Below are 15,186 nucleotides of genomic sequence, written 5' to 3'. Positions count from 1 at the left end.
TTTATAAATTTTAAATTTATGAAAATAACGAAAAAGCAAAATAAACGTAATAGAATACAGTAACAAAAAAAAATAGAATAAATTATTTTCAATCAATGTAAACTCTGCGCTTGAAGATGTGACAATGTCATCAAGTTACTTGTGCTGGATGAAATTTGTATTATTTCAAATTAGTTTATTTTTGCGTAAATTATTATGGTTTCGTTGAGGAAATGTCAATTGTAGCTTCCAAAATACGCATTCTTATAGTGATAAACATCGCAAAAAGTGGTAGCAAGCAGTTTTATTGATTTTATTCTCTTCATGCGGATAAAAGTAGTAATGAGGGAGTACATACACACACACAAATGAATCACAATTGAAAAGTTCAACCTTTCACATCGTTTTCAACGATAATACATATATCAAGGATAGAGGTTCCTATGTTGTAGCCCTACTATGAATTTAAAAAAAATGAACTAAAATACGTGTGAAAAAGTTTTAAATAATTTTTTGAAACATTCATATTCCAGAGAAATACAAATACAGACAAAATGCCCAACGAGGTGGCTGATATATTCCAAATCATGTGCGCAGTGACAGGGCCGGATTAACCATTAAGCAAAATAAGCACGTGCTTAAGGCATCAGTACTAAAGGGGTACCACCAAAAAGATATCATATGGCATTTTCTTTTTAATGCACGATTTTTTTTCAACATCCATCATCCGATAGAAGATCCTAAAATTGTAAGAACACTTGATTGTATTGTTGGAGGTCATTATCACAAGAATGGCACGAAAGATGAGAATCTAATAATATTGCAAACTAGACTTCACATTATTGCCAAGTTTTTCGATTAGCTTTTCGAATTTTCATAAAGTACGCCCAGGGCTGTCTTAACATCATCATACGCCCACATACAAAGCGACTTTTCTGAAAGAGGCACTACAACCTAGCTAAAAATTCCTACCTACCTATTTGCATATTTACTCTTAAAAATCGGAACCAGATCTAATTGTCACTTGGTTGCCAGAAGTGACCAGATGGGCCCCATGCAGCAAACCAAGTTCTGCAGAATAAGGATGTGATTTTTGTGGGTCATTAGTGGATCAACTGTGTAGTTTGATCCATAGAAGTAAAAGAAATTCTACCAGGTGTAAATTACAAACTTGACAATTTTATCTAAAAAGAAAAAATACCCAATACATATATAACGGTGAATCGCCAGAAATAAGATACCTATTGGCAGGGCCGCAACTAGACACTTGGTTAGCCGGGGAACTACTCATTTAGGCACCCCCCCCCGTAATGCTGAAGGATACGTTGAATGGTTGAATTTGCGCCCCTTTTTGTAATGCGCCTGGGGCACCAGACTCACCTGCTCCCCCCCCCCCCCACTAGTTGCGTCCCTGCCTATTGGTAATATTATGGTCATTATAAGATTCAATGGTTTCTCCTTGGAGTGTTGGTACAGCCTTTATTCATCAACCGTTCGTCGTAGTGGTATGGTTCTAATTTTAAAAATTCTCAAAATATGACCAAAAATCACCCTGTACGAGTTTTGAGGATGAAAATACAGTGTACGCAAAATAAAAAATGTAAATTTTTGTACGATCCCCCCCTCTAATTTCTAATCAGACAGTTGTTGCTTTTTCTCTTCTGAGCTCAACAAACATATTATATGTTTTTAACTGCATTATTCCCTGAGATATTTAAATTCAAAATCGGAAACAGATCCGGGATCAGGAGAATTTCGCGGCCCAATGCAGAAAAAAAAATTTGTGGCTCCCTCTAAAAACATTTTATGTAGTTGCTCCCCGACTTACAAACTTTTCGAGTTACGAACATAAATCTTGAAGGGAAAATTTTATTTTCACGAAAAGAACTAATTCTATCACACTCATTTTTTTTTTCATTATTTCAGGAACGCGTTGATGGTCTGGATCGTAATCAAACACGATCCATTGAGAGGCAATGACATTTGAATTAAATTCACAAAATTCATAAATTATTAATAATAATTAGCACGTGGTCCACCTGCTGACACTTCATCGTGGCTTGAACCATATTGAACAGACATAAAGTTTTGTCGTACTTTTAAAGCGCTTCATCATCTCTTTATCAAATATACGTTGCAATTCGATAACTTTGATCATTTTTCGAAATTTTTTATTGCTATTTTTGTGTAATTAATGTAAATTAATAGAAGTAAAGGAACCAAGCACTGGAATTCCATGACTTCCACAAGAGTAGAGCTGACAGGCAGGATCGTCGTAATAGCATCATAGCCCAACCTCCTCCCCGAGCCAAGGGATTTTTTGGAGGAAAATTCTCGACATGGAAAATTCTCGAAAAATTCACCTACGTCTCGTTTTTCTTGAGGCACTCCTTCTCTTGAGGCTCTTCGGGCACGGCCCGGGGTGGGGAGGGGCATGCGTTAAGACGGCACTGCCTAAGGTTCGCACCAGGCGTCCTTCTTTTTCAGTTGTGAATCTGGTAACCCTATCTGAAGAGCACATAATCCGTGTTTTCACTTATTTGTTCGATCATCCATATTGTCCGAATGTTTTTGTACAAAAAAATAATTATTTTTTCTACATAAAATCGATTCTTGCAAATGCATGAATCTTGTTACCGAAATTTTCGTCTAATAAAAAAAATTTTATGCCAAAAAATGACAAAGAACTCTCTTATCTCTCTTTCATCATCTCATGAGTTGCCTGAAATTTCGAGATTAAATGGCAGCACCAACAGTATATAAATCAAGCTTCCGGAGAGAGTAGGACGTCAGCGGTCTCCGCCTTCGCAGTACTGAGAACTGTGTCCCCCAATATCTTTCGTCGGAACATCACGTGACTCGGTGAAAACAAACACGACCCCCCCCCCCCACCACTGTTATTTTCTTATATCATAAATAGTAGTTTAAAACAATAAATGAAAAAATAATTTCAGCTTGGACGAGATAATTCCAAAATTAATGAAAGTTATAATTTCAGCATTAAAGAAAGATAATTTCAGCGTTAATGGAAGAAAATATTCTAGAATTAATGTAAGAGATAATTACAGCATTGATAAAAGTGATAATTCCAAAATTAGTGAAAGAATTAATGAAAGCGATAATAATAAAATTAGTGAAAGAATTAATGAAAGCGATAATAATAAAATTAGTGAAAGAATTAATGAAAGCGATAATAATAAAATTAATGAAAGATAATTCCAGAATAAAGGAAAGAGATAATTCCAGAATGGAGGAAAGAGATAATTCCAGAATGAAGGAAAGAGATAATTCCAGAATGAAGGAAAGAGATAATTCCAAAATTAATGAAAGTTATAATTTCAGCATTAAAGAAAGATAATTTCAGCGTTAATGGAAGAAAATATTCTAGAATTAATGTAAGAGATAATTACAGCATTGATAAAAGTGATAATTCCAAAATTAGTGAAAAAGAAATAATTCCAAAATTAATGAAAAAGACAATTCCAGAATTCATGAGATATAATTTCAGAATCAATGAAAGAAATAATTTCAGCATTAATGAAAGAAACAAATCCAGAATTAATGAAAGAATATTCAAAAAATAATGAAGGAAAATTCAAGAAATTTTGAAAGAAATGATTCCGGTATTAAATGAAAATAATTTTATCTTTTTTCACCTCTCTTTAGATCAATGTTCTTCTCTATCCTTTTTTTAAATCTTTAAAACCCAATATTTAGAGACCGAACTGTACATTTCTTTGGAAAAATTGCCAGGCGGGAACTTTGTTTTGACCGAGTCACGCGATTTCCTTGCATTTGATGTCGCTGCAGTCGCGGTGGCTGGATGCTCCCTCCTGTAATGTATAATCTCTGTCGTCTGCTTCTCTCCAGGTTACTTGTTTTGGGCGTCTCCTTGTGTTCGGAAAAAATTACTGAACTGGCAGTTCGAACTTCCAGTTCTGTTTGTGAGCTTAGCTTGTAGGGAACCGACTTCTTCTCTGTCGTCTGCTCATTAAGAGGCTCTTAGTTTTGGACGTCTCCTTATGCTCAAATAAAATAACCGAACTTATAGTTTAAATTTCCAGTTCAGTTCACAAGCTTTGTTTATAAGGAACTGAGCGGGATAAAGAATATAGTTTTTTCCACTTTGAACTTCATCATCACCACATGAGTCACTTTTAAATTTGAAATTAGATGGCAGCACATTACTATAAAGTGCAGTGTGGAAAAATTCACTTTTTACGTCTGCTTGTGTGGAGGTCCTATGTTTTCGATGTCTCCTTGGGTCTGGAAAAAATTACTGAACCGGAATTTCGATCTTTCAGGTCAGTTTATAAGCTTTGTTTATAAGGAGCGTAGCTGAATGAAGAATTTCGTTTTTTATACCTGAGCTTCTCGTCATCACCACATAAGGCACTTCTGATTTTGAAAGTAGGTAGCAGCACCAACAATATACAAGGCGCATAGGTAACGGGGCATATGTAGGGTGACCATACGTCCCGTATTTCCCGGGACAGTCCCGGTATTTTCTGTTTTTTTGGCTGTCCCGACTTTTTAGCAAAAGTGTCCCGGTTTTTCCCGTATTTTGCACGAAGCCTACTTGAATTTTTATTCTTTATTGAAGTCAAAGATTGAAATTATTTTCAACTTATAAATTATATTATGATAACTGCAACTATAAATGAGTATATGCATCTCCCACATTTGTCTTAGTGAAAATTTTTTTTCGTGGAATTCATTTTAATCCACTGCAATTAGCAGTAATGCTGCATTTCCCGCCATTGTGATTTCTCCGTTATTTCAACAATATTTGGCGACTTTGTTCGGTTTTGGCGTCATTTTTGGCGATAATTGGCGATGTCCCGTATTTTCCCGTATTTGGAATCCCAATGTCCCGTATTTCTCTCGAGGAAATATGGTCAGCCTAGGCATATGACATTTTAATGGCGAACCATTGGTCCTAGAGGCGTACTTCCAGTTGGAAAAAGTACCCGAATAATGTGTAGTACTCAGATATTTGATTCATGTTGCCAGGGGTTACATAGTTATTAAAATAAAAATGTTAACTTTTTATGTGGACACCCTGTGCCCCAAAACCCAATTGGAAAGTTGTTTCCCGGTCTCCAACAAAAAAATTCATCGTTTCTAAGTGCAATATTCACTGAAATATTCGAAGAAGGTTGGAAAAAAAAATCATTAAATGCGAGGAAACCATTCTACCCGCATTTAATGCTGTTTTTTTCTCCCCCAAATTTCCTCAATTTTTCGAATTCGCATATCTCGGTGAATATTGCACTTAGAAACGTGAGATTATTTTAGTTGCCATCGGAAAAGACCGAGCAACAACTTCTTAATTGGGTTCTTTGACACACGGGGATGGTATAAAAAAAAATTATTTATTTTATTTTATAACTATACAACCCCTTACAACATGAATGACATATCTGAGTTGGGCACGTGATTTGGATATAGTGTCATACGCCCTGTTACCCATGCAGTCTGCATATACACGTAAAAAAATACAGTTGACTCCCGTTTTAACGAATACCGTTATAACGGAAAAAATATCGTTTTAACGAAAACTTTTCTAATCCCCCCCGGATAAGTTTACATAGGAACAATATAAAAATCTGAAATTTAACGAAATTTCTTTATTACTCCGGTCTCTTCATTATAATGGGGTTGACTGTATTACCACCAAAAAATCTGATAATTTTGCAATTTTTGATGTGAAAGCAGTCCTTTTTATAATGATTATGTCATTTTACTTTTATAAAATTTAAGAAGGAAACAAAAGAAAGAAAGGGTGGGGAGAAAAAAAGAAAAATGGCCAGGGGGGCTCGGTTGTGCGTAAATGCCTTGAAATTCCACTTGTGCGCCTCTATATATAGCTCTATTAGCTATATTGACCTCTATATATAGCTCTTTCAATATTAAAATATTTCATCTATACGAAGCACAATTTCAATTCTTTGACATTTTCATTTTGACTCGAACTCCAAATCTTTGGCATTTAGACATCATTTAAAACTATCAAATCCACGAGGTTTTTGCAGATTGTGAAAAATCAGTAGCTGAATTGGTTTTGCATGCGTATTATCAACACTAAAAACCATAAATTTTAGGTTGACAGATACAAAGATACGCATTGAGCCAGTTGTGGACATTTCGAAATGAAGACTTGCGTGAGAATTTATTGCACTTTTCTGAGAAATCAGCAGATGCCGTGAGTCTCAAATAAACGGATTTAAATTGCTTTAAATGTGGTCATACGCCATTTTAGAATTTTGTTTTCTAATGCCCACAACATTGTTCTTGCAGGATAGGAAAATTGCATTGAAATTATTTGGGATGTTGCAGGCCAGCAGCAGGCTTACGTAGTAGGGCAGTTAATAGGCATTACAGTATAGATTAAAAAAACTTTAAAGATGTGGTGTGAATCTTAGTCCTACTAAGTCCCAATACATTATCTGCTTGGATTGCATATAAACCAATTAGCAAACCAAATGACGTTAAGACCGTCTTAAATATGTTTAAAATCACGTTTTTCCTGTTAAATTGAAAGGAATGACATAAGAACACTTGCGATTGAGACACAAAAGCAAATTTATGCAATTACAGTTTCTTAAGTTATACAGCAATGTAGTTTTAAAAAATTTAATTTCGTGGGTATTTTTCCTCATGTACGCTTTGGTCTCTTGCAGTTCGTTATAACTGAATTCGACTTTATTTCTTTTCAGTGGAGGCAATGGATTGGCACACCCCTCATCAAAAATTCATTGAAAAATTACCCCAGAGCAATCGTTCTTTATTCGATTTTTATAAATATATTCCTCATCGGACCACTCAGGTTTTGAGGTGTCGCGAGTTCGTTACCCGGTTCGTCCTTGTCAGAAAACTTTCCTGACACAGGGGTACAACAAAAAATGGCGACTTGACCGCAGCAAAAAATTTCTACCTCAGGGAGTCTCCCATCGAGGGGGTTAGCACACCAACCTCTCGATGAGTATAAGAAACAAGCCTGCCGTTCGGAATCGGCAATAAATTGTAGGTCCCGGGGTCTAATTAGCCCTCGTGTGCAGAAAATGACCGTGGTGCGACAAAAATGATCAATGATCAGACCACTCAGTGCCGGTTGAAGATAGCTTTGAGCTAAACTAGATGGCTATCCGTCTGTAATTGCATGAAAACGATGGGTTTTTTTTTACACACAAGCTTTCATTTCTCACCCATCTAGTTCTTTGATTGCATTTACTAGTAGCACTCAAAAAAATGTCAATGAATGGTCAACAAATCTTTGTCTGCTTTCTTTATGGCAGCCCTCTTTGAATGAAAAGTCTGCGAACACACACAACACTTTCTGTCTTTACAGTTACTCCATTTTGCTTTAAACCTCTTCTATAGTTTGTGTCAGGGCCTACTGTCACCCCCAAGGCGTAAACCCACCGAGATTACATGCAACGCGCTTTTTTTATTCCCTTCCTCATGTTAATGTTACTTGAATAGCGGAAAAATTGCGAAAAATATATTCTATGCATTTTTTGTTTGAAATTAAATTTTTTTTAGTCAGAGTGACTAAAAAAATTTAATTCCACAAACTTCTTCGTGGCCCCCATATCAGTAGCCGTGGCTCTCCTTTCGCCAGATTTTCATCCGTGGCCCTCCTGGAATATCCTAGGGCCCCCCCCCCCGAGGCCATATGGCCCCCGGTTGAGAACCACTGCTCTAGGCACCCTAAAATGCCCCCACCCCCGAAATCATTTTATAAACTGATTATCTTCGTTATATGTCTGACCTCTCACAAGTTTTTGTAATTGCATTCGAATTCATAAACATGACCAGGGGGTCCTTCAGATCCCATAATAGGGACCCAATTATTTTTATTTTCCTCCTTGTAACTCAAAATTTTCTCTGGCGCGATAAAGCTCTCTGGGGCAATAAGCTTATATCGCGTAAGCGACAGAGCCTTGTCACGCTCGGTCCGTTCTGTTCTTAGGCCCCTTTATAGTGTGTAGACCCATAATTTATAACGTGGAAAAATAAGAAAAAAAAATTATGAGAATCGTCCCGGGCCCCTGTCTACTCCGCATGGGCCATGGTGGGCACTGCCAGTCGAGGTCAATAAGACATGCATTTGATTTCGTGAGTTCGAAAACCTTCGGTGTTTTCTTGATCGAAGGTTCTATTTCCATTGGAGAGATGGTGTCAAAAGGACCGCAAGAGCACCTGAAATATTCCAAAGGGGTCATTCAAGTATTACGTCAGCATCGAGGGGGGGGGGTTCCGATTTGCTGACTTTTGATGGCAAGGGGGGAGGGGGGTTTGAAGGTCGCTTACGTCATCAACCACCCCTTTTTGAAGATATGAAATATTCTAAGCTGCTGACGAAATTTTGCTGACGGGGGGGGGGGGGGGTCAGTGTTTTGCTGACTTTTGCTGACAGGGGGAAGGGGGTCAAAAATGGCTGAAAATCTGCTTACGTAATACTTGAATGGCCCCAAATGTGCCACCTTGTAGCAATATTATAAACATCATTCCCATTGTAGTGCGTTCTTATCTGTATAGATGGCGCGCCCTCCTCACGCTCCTGGTGATTGTAAAAAAAAAGAAAAATGCCAGTTGGAATTATACCACCGATTTGTATACACGTGTCATCCTCCTCGTAATGAAAACTTAACGATTTAATATACGAAAGAAACATAACGAGGAGGATGACACGTGTATACAAATCGGAATTTCGTTTTCGCACCTTGTGCTTTCCGTTCGTACGCTCTTCAAAGATGAAACTTGTCTAATCTCCTAGTCTTTTGGATATACTATATATTTTTTTTTTCAAGCCAAGTCTACTCGTTTCTACCCAATATAGAGACGTTCCTGGAAATTCAAGGTGAGGAATAAACTTTCTACTCTCGATTTGCCGGTCTCCATACTTGCATTTGTCATGGCTCAACCTATTGCATCAGCTGAAGTTTCACGTGTTGCCTTTCGAGCCCCTCCGTTCTGGGAAGCAAATCCAGAGATTTGGTTTCTTCAAATTGAGTCACAATTCAAAACGGCAGGCATAACCGCCGATGAAACTAAATTTCACGCCGTTGTAGGAGCTCTTGATTGCAAAGTTTTGAACTATGTTTCTAATATCGTTCGCAATCCTCCCCAACAGCACATGTACGAGACTCTCAAAACTCGCGTGCTGGAGCAGTTTCAACGATCAGAATCTTCCAAATTGCGAATGTTACTCCAGGAGCTTCACCTAGGCGACAAACGCCCGTCCCAGCTTTTGCACGAAATGCAAACCTTAGCTGAGGGTAAAATGGAAAGTGACATTTTGAGAAATCTCTGGATGCAGAGATTACCTTTGCACTCCCAACAAATATTACAAGCTTCTAGTGAACCGTTAATTGGGTTAGCGAAAATAGCCGACAAAATATGTGAGGTTTCTAATGTGTCATCTAATACTTCAGCTGTGTCTCACACTTCAGAGTTTGATGATTTGAAAAACGAAATTGCTTCGCTACGGCAATCATTTGAAAGGCTTTCGCGATCTCCTAGACCATCTCGCGGTTATCGCAAGCGATCTCAATCTCGTAGCCGAAATAAATTCGGCGATGCTTTGAAAAACGGAAGGCTTTGCTGGTACCATGAGCAGTTTGGAGAAAAAGCTCATAAATGTATTCCTCCATGTCAGTTTCAGGAAAACTAGTGGGCTCGTCTGTTTCGGCGACAGCTGACGAAAGCCTTCTCCATAGTCGCCTATTTGTCATCGACGTTAATACGGGTTTCCGATTTCTAATTGACACTGGCGCATCAATCAGTTGTTTTCCGAAACGCCTGACTAACTTGACAAAACCTCACAAACTCTCACTGTATGCTGCAAATGGATCCGAAATCCAAACGTTTGGCAACAAAAATCTAGTTCTGAATCTTGGACTAAGGAGGGACTTTCCTTTCGTTTTCACTGTGGCAGATGTTTCACATCCCATTATTGGAGCCGACTTTTTGGAAAGATTTGGTTTGCTTATAGATGTTAAAAATTCTCGTTTGATCGATAATGAAACATCGCTATCAGTGAATGGTTTAGAATCCCAAAACGGCTCTTTTGGTTTAACGCCGATCTCTGGTGATTCTCCATACCACCGCATATTAGCCAAATTTCCTCAGCTTACCAGCTCAGTTCTAAATGCAGTTCCAAAGAAACACTCTGTCATGCACTTCATCGAAACTACGGGACCACCGGTTTTCGCAAAAGCTAGAAGATTGTCTTCTGAAAAACTTGCAGCTGTTAAAAAACAATTCAATGAACTGTTGCAACAAGGTATAATTCGGCCCTCAAAAAGCCCTTGGTCGAGTCCCATCCATCTTGTACCCAAAAAAAGCAACGAATGGAGAATTTGTGGGGACTTCCGCGGACTCAATGCAATAACCATCCCAGATAGATACCCGCTTCCAAATATACAGGATTTTTCCATCAACTTGAGTGGTAAAAAGATTTTTTCAAAAATCGATTTAATAAAAGCATATCACCAAATACCAATCAATCCTAAAGACATTCCCAAAACCGCCATAATTACGCCCATTGGGCTATACGAATATGTTTATATGTGCTTCGGCCTGAAAAATGCAGCTCAAACGTTTCAGCGTTTTATTGACGAAGCATTTCGTGACTTAGATTGTTGTTACGCATATCTCGATGATTTGTTAATCGCTTCCATTGACGAAAAATCTCATGAAGCTGACTTAAAACGTGTTTTTCAAAGACTAAATGACTATGGTATCGTGATCAATCCATCTAAATGTGTATTCGGTCAACGTCAAATTAATTTTCTGGGTTTTCTTGTTTCTCCCGATGGGATTGCACCTTTACCAGATCGAGTACAAACATTGCTCGATTATCCATTGCCATCAACAGTGACTGAATTGAAGCGTTTTTTGGCAATTGTAAATTTCTATCACAGATTCCTTAAAGATGCCGCCAGGGTGCAAGCTCCTTTGCATGAATTAGCAAAAAGCAAGATAAAAAAAGATAAAACTGAAATTGTTTGGTCTGAGGAGGCCAAGTCCGCTTTTTTGTCATGCAAGCAATCAATTGCCAACGCTGCACTTCTCGCCCATCCTGTTCCGAATGCAAAATTGTTTTTGACTGCCGATGCTTCCGACACTTCATTGGGTGCAGTCCTTCAACAGCAAATAGGAAACAAAACCCAACCATTGTCATTTTTTTCACGCAAGCTCAGTTCGACTGAAAAAAAGTACAGTACATATGACAGAGAGCTCTTAGCAATATATTCAGCTGTTAAGCATTTCAAGCACATTTTGGAGGGACGCAACTTCATAATTTTCAGTGATCATCGTCCTCTCACGTATGCCTTCAAACAACGTAACGATAAATGTTCTCCCCGGCAACTTAGACATCTTGAATATATTAGTCAGTTTTCGACAGATTTACGATATTTGCCTGGGGATAGTAACGTCATAGCTGATGCTTTCTCAAGAATTTGTGAAATCCACACTCCTTGTACAATCGATTATGCAGAATTGGCACGGGCGCAGGCAGATGATGATGAATTGCATACCTTGCTTCAAAGTGAAACTGGGCTTCAGCTAAAACGCTTCGATATCTCCGGTGTTAATATCTACTGCGATGTGTCTACTGACGATATACGCCCGTATGTACCCGTTTCAATGCGACGTCTAGCGTTCGACTCTGTGCATAATCTGTCCCATCCTGGGATAAAAGCCACTCTAGGTATGGTACGCAAACGATTTATTTGGAAATCGATTGCGAGAGACTGCAAAGATTGGTGTCGTACTTGCATCGCTTGCCAGAAGTCGAAGGTTATCAAACATACCAAGTCTCCTTTAGGCTCTTTCCAGGTTCCTGATTCTCGTTTTGCACACGTTCATCTGGACATTGTCGGACCCTTGCCTCCCTCTAAAGGATACACGTATCTCTTGACGTGCGTTGATCGGTACACACGGTGGCCCGAAGCGGTACCAATGTCTAACCAAACTGCTGAAACTACATCTGAGACATTCTTTTCTACCTGGGTGTGTCGGTTTGGCGTTCCTGAAAAGTTGACCACAGATCAAGGTCGTCAGTTTGAGAGTGATCTATTTCGCTCTCTTGCACGGCTGTGCGGCATCGAAAAATCCCGCACCACTGCCTACAATCCAAAGTGTAACGGCCAGGTTGAGAGATTCCACCGCGATCTCAAAGCCTCTCTGATGTGTGTCCTCAAAGGTAACGAGCACTGGACAGAGGTTCTACCTACAGTCCTGTTGGGGTTACGTTCCAGCATCAAAGAAGACCTCCAAGTATCAACCGCTGAGTTGGTATACGGCACAGCCCTACGCCTTCCTGGTGAACTCTTTCGGCACTCGGATGAGCGAGACGTCCTACCTCGATATGACTTCTTGCAGAGACTGAGAGACCATTTCTCCCGTGTGAGACCAGTACCAACCTCTCATCACAATTCGTCTAAGCCCTTCGTCTCGACAGACTTGCTAACTTCTCCATCAGTATTCGTCCGACAAGACTGTGTACGCAAACCTCTACAACAACCATACACCGGACCATTTGAAGTTATTTCAAGAACTGATAAGTATTTTATGTTGAACATTAATGGCAATCATAAAAATGTATCCATAGATCGCCTTAAGCCATGTTTTATGTTAAATAATAATTTATGTGACACGTTCAAAAATCAGTACATTTCCAGGTCTGGCCGAAGAGTGCGATTTCGTATTGACCCTTCGAAATTAGCTATATGATTCGTAATTATGTATGGTATATATATATATATTGCAATTTTTTTTATTATTTGTATGATTATTATTCAAATTGTCTTCTCTTAAATGTTTCGTCTTCGACTGGAGGGGGAGTGCTGTAGTGCGTTCTTATCTGTATAGATGGCGCGCCCTCCTCACGCTCCTGGTGATTGTAAAAAAAAAGAAAAATGCCAGTTGGAATTATACCACCGATTTGTATACACGTGTCATCCTCCTCGTTATGTTTCTTTCGTATATTAAATCGTTAAGTTTTCATTACGTTTTATGTCGTCACTACAAGCATCGGATCACCATAATTAAAAAAATTATGTCATTTCCAAAAATTTTAGACTTCGCAAATCATTGCCAATTATCTTAATTAACAGTAGGTTGTAGAGAATGCTTGAAGCAAAATGTTGTTATTTATGCTCTCGGTCTGGCGTTTTTAACCAAACTCGTGGTATTAAAACGTCAAAAGTGGCCCACACCGTGTCCAAGGGTGAAGAAGTCTGGCTCAAAGGAAGCATTTAGACCCGCTTTAGTCCAGTGCCTTGGGCAAAGGTGCTCAACCTTAAGGAGAGGGCGGGCCACTTCATTGGTTTGAAAACATGTCGCGGGCCACTTCATCTGTACATATCCCTTGGATCACTTGAGTGATCTGGGATTGTGCCGGAGACACACTTGAGTTATCAGGAACAGTGACGTGGGTAACATTAATGATCTGGAATTGTGCCGCGAGAAGCTTTAGTGAGAGATCTCTAAACTTACCGCGGCTCCCTTGAGTGATCTGGAACGTTGCCGCAAGTAACTTGAGTGATCTTCAGATTTGCCAGGGATCACTTTTAAGTGATCTGGAAATGTATTGCTGATTACTTAAGTAATCTGGAATTGCACCGTGGTTCATTGAAGTGCTCTGTAAGAGTTCGCCGCTTAGTTCATCCTTACCAAATTACGTTCGACGTCACGGGACACATCAGATGATTCCGACGGCCACATGTGGTAAGCTCATGAGTTGAGTACATGTGGTGTATGGCCCGGGGCTTCAGATCTACCTGCATTCTCGTTCTCTCCCTCCCATGGTCCCCACATCCTGAAACAGGGCTGAGACATCCTGAGACTTCCACGGGCCCCGTTTATGATGAATTTATAGCGTAGAAAAACAAAAAAATGGTGAAAATCGTCCCGGGCCCCAGGGCTGGAGCCTTGTCAGCCTATCCCCTTGTGGGGGCCATGCCCCCCCCCCGACTTGGGGGAAGGTTTCCATAATAATTAATATCCGGGGTTTCCCATATTGGACAGAACTTTAAGCTGCCACTTAGTCACGAAATTTAAGTCAAAATGTGATCACAGTATTTTTTTCGTCTTGCACCCCCTAAAATTTAGCGAACAGGTGTGGTCGTAGCCTTCACACCTACTCAAGTCTGGCCTTGCTTCGTGACCACCGCGGTACTCACTTAAGCAGCCCTAAACGAGCTCGATATCTATGTCCGATTTCGCACTTGATAGATATTGCTCGAGGCGTACAGCTATTGGGAATATTGGGAGCCCTCAAACACAATATTTCTATGGCTAGTACGGATATAGTGGAGAATATTGAGGGTAAGAGTGGGGTGGCCTCATGGCCTTGATACAAAAGTTTACGGGTTATCAACTCCTCGGTTGAATACCACATTGAAGTTGTATTCAAAATTTACCATTATGCTAGTTTTCAAAGTGGGTCAGAGTTGCCATATTTGACTGCTATGCTTCTGATTGAGGAGGGCCTCAAGTGCGGGGGGGGGGGGCTTCTTGGTAATGTGATCAAATACCATGATTTTCGAGAGTGGAATGAAAGTGATGGATAGTTGCTTCCAGCCTCTCTGAGACCTCAGAGCATGACTTGTCCCGTGACCACACGCTGATGTTGAGACGGCCTTGGCCAGCACCTCCTAGAGACAGAAGGCCTCTGCACTGTTTGCCATAAACGTCATTCAGACTACCTAGCAAGTTTGCCACATTTTGAAATAAATCATCCTATTTCGTTTCTTCTTATTTTGGCGTAGAATCATCCTGATTGGCTCCCAAATACCGCATAGTGATTGTATGTGGGGCATAGAAATCGCCAATTCCAAGCTCGATCATGTCTTTTCGCGCCGCTGTGGTGGTCGAGTGGTTATAGTGCCGGACTCGTGATGCGAGGATCCGGGTTCGAACCCCACAGTGGTGGTCGGCTGAAGTTGGTTTTCTGTGGTTCCCAACTTCAAGGCGCAAATGCGAGCCGATCTCCCCGTTAAAAAGTCTCGCCACAGAGAGCAACAGTCCTACAACGGTAAATCATTCAACCATAACACTTCACTCATAGTTAGTAAAACTGGGGGCAGATGACAGCACTACACATAACAAGTATTACACAGAAACAAACTTTACGTCAGGTTGCACTACACGTACACGCACATTCCCGCATGTACCGATTCGTTGGGGGGT

The sequence above is a fragment of the Pholcus phalangioides genome, unplaced genomic scaffold, assembly GCF_987345545.1.
Source record: "Pholcus phalangioides strain wild (caught in Gottingen) unplaced genomic scaffold, Ppha-v1.0 ptg000008l_1, whole genome shotgun sequence".
Lineage (NCBI taxonomy): Eukaryota > Metazoa > Arthropoda > Arachnida > Araneae > Pholcidae > Pholcus > Pholcus phalangioides.
The sequence above is the reverse complement of the archived record's forward strand: the minus strand, read 5'-3'. Positions refer to the sequence as shown.